Raw genomic sequence first — 2,560 nt, 5'->3', positions numbered from 1 at the left:
AATTCGGCGGTACGTCCACCCGGCCTCCCGCATGCCCACTATATGCCCTCGCTCAAAGTCCGTCAACTGCACATACGGTTCACGTCCACGCTGTCGCGGCATGCTACCAGTGTTAAAGACTGCGATGGAGCTCCGTATGCCATGGCAAACCGGCTGACACTGACGGCAGCGGTGCACAAATGCTGCGCAGCTAGCGCCATTCGACGGCCAACACCGCGGTTCCTGGTGTGTCCACTGTGCCGTGCGTGTGATCATTGCTTGTACAGCCCTCTCGCAGTGTCCGGAGCAAGTATGGTGGGTCTGACACACCGGTGTCAATGTGTCCTTTTTTCCATTTCCAGGAGTGTAGATATTGTTTTCCTCAGTCCAATTATATGTTTCGAATTCACTGTACTGATGAACATATTTCTGTAGGTACTGGATGCAGATGTGATAGAAGTAAATATATACCGTATAAGATAATTTCTATTCACTTGCCCACTCTCCCCTAGCTTTTGTATCTTTTTCTGTATGCTCAGAGGAATATAATCGTTTTCCAGATAGTTCGTCTATATGTTTTTCAGATCCACAAACAAATTATAAACATCCATAAAACTAATGTTTGTCTCCTTCAGTCATTATCATGGAATCGTTAAATAATGCAGCTTGAACATGTACGAATTTTAGCCACAGCTCTGAGCATTCAATAGAGAAGAATGCATGTAGTACAGCTGAACATTTTTCTTGCAATAAAAAGTAAACTTTCAATGGTACATACATTTGCAAGATTCTCTCAACTGCTGCAAAAGTGCGAGCCATCTTGTTTTACTATGTCCCAAATTTCTTTTGTACTACATCTCTGCCTCTTTGTAAAAATCTTTGAGAACTTCATCATTTACTGTGTGTATATAAAAGAATGAATATATCTTAACAGCAATGTATTCGATGTCCACTAGTAACAAGCTTGCTGATGTTTGTGTAGTGTTTTATGCAATGTATGCCGAGCACCTCACACCAGCTTTCTTCCTAAGCCCTCTTGAAGTTTAAAGAAAACATTCTTCACATCGAACTCCAACAAAATTTCTATTTGCATTGTCAGCACAAATTCCAGTCACTTTCTCTTGAAGCTCATGTTTTGCAAGAATGTCTATTGAATCATATAAAATGACTGCACTTTCGCGAGGAAAATTAAGGATATCTAATATTTTGACATTAATTCCATTTGTAGGATGAACGTACTGCAGTTGCATTCGAAATATTTTGACGTCTTTATCGTTTGAAGTATCTGTACACGTGCAGATAAATGGGACATCATTAAGTTCTGTCTTCAGGCTGTCTAAAGAAATCAGCGCAATCGCACCCTTTACAGTTGCCTAGCACTTAAGTTTTGACAGAGCGGAACTTCTTTTCAAATAATAATAAATTTTGAATTAATTTAGAAGTTCACGGATCTATAACTCTGATGGTGACTTATCACATGGAAGGTCCACAAACACTTGCAACTTCTTAACAGCCGTATTTTACTCGTCGGAAGTGTACTGCACCGTACTCAGGAAGATGTTGAACAGTTCTGTAAAAAAACTAACTCTTTTTGCAAGTCTTACGTGGATTTACACCTTTGCTTTTCCGAGGTCGCCGGCATTCCTAAGTAAAACAAGCAGATTACTTCATCAAACTGGCCAACACAGACAGACACAAGTTAACAATGTCCTGTCAACGCGTGGACTAATTTAAATCTCAAACAATCGCTTTGCACCAAAGGTCGTGTTTGCAAATCGGTCCAGCCTCAGTGGTTTAGCAGTGTTCGTTATTTTTTTAGCTGTGTTATATTACAAAGCCTCCCCATGAACCATGGACCTTGCCGTTGGTGGGGAGGCTTGCGTGCCTCAGCGATACAGATGGCCGTACCGTAGGTGCAACCACAACGGAGGGGTATCTGTTGAGAGGCCAGACAAACATGTGGTTCCTGAAGAGGGGCAGCAGCCTTTTCAGTAGTTGCAGGGGCAACAGTCTGGATGATTGACTGATCTGGCCTTGTAACATTAACCAAAACGGCCTTGCTGTGCTGGTACTGTGAACGGCTGAAAGCAAGGGGAAACTACAGCCGTAATTTTTCCCGAGGACATGCAGCTCTACTGTATAGTAGCATGGAGAGCTGCATCAAACCAGTCTCAGGACTGAAGACCACAACAACAACAACAACAACATATTACAAACCCTTAATTCAATTTCTTTTTCTTTTCTGCAAATAAGTACCGCATTCCATGAGGGCATTTGTAATTTGCTTTCAAGAAAGCATGTTACATCTGTGTGAAATTCATTCGCTACCCAATGCCTAGTATGAGGCACGCGCAACTAGGTTTCTGATACTAATGTCATCATCCTGCCTCTCAGATTCCCGCTCCTAGCAAAACCAGATGATTTTTCCTGAACATCCCACATGTAAGAGTGTAATCGGTCAACTTTTCGAGAGAGGTATACCAGTTAAAAAGTTCTTATGCTGTACTTCTTTCTCTTTCGTTTGTACTTGACAACGAATGCTATTGCATATAGTCAAACAGAGTGTCTGTATTGACAAGTC

The sequence above is a fragment of the Schistocerca cancellata genome, chromosome 12 (genome assembly GCF_023864275.1).
Source record: "Schistocerca cancellata isolate TAMUIC-IGC-003103 chromosome 12, iqSchCanc2.1, whole genome shotgun sequence".
NCBI lineage: Eukaryota > Metazoa > Arthropoda > Insecta > Orthoptera > Acrididae > Schistocerca > Schistocerca cancellata.
This window is presented reverse-complemented; position numbering follows the sequence as displayed.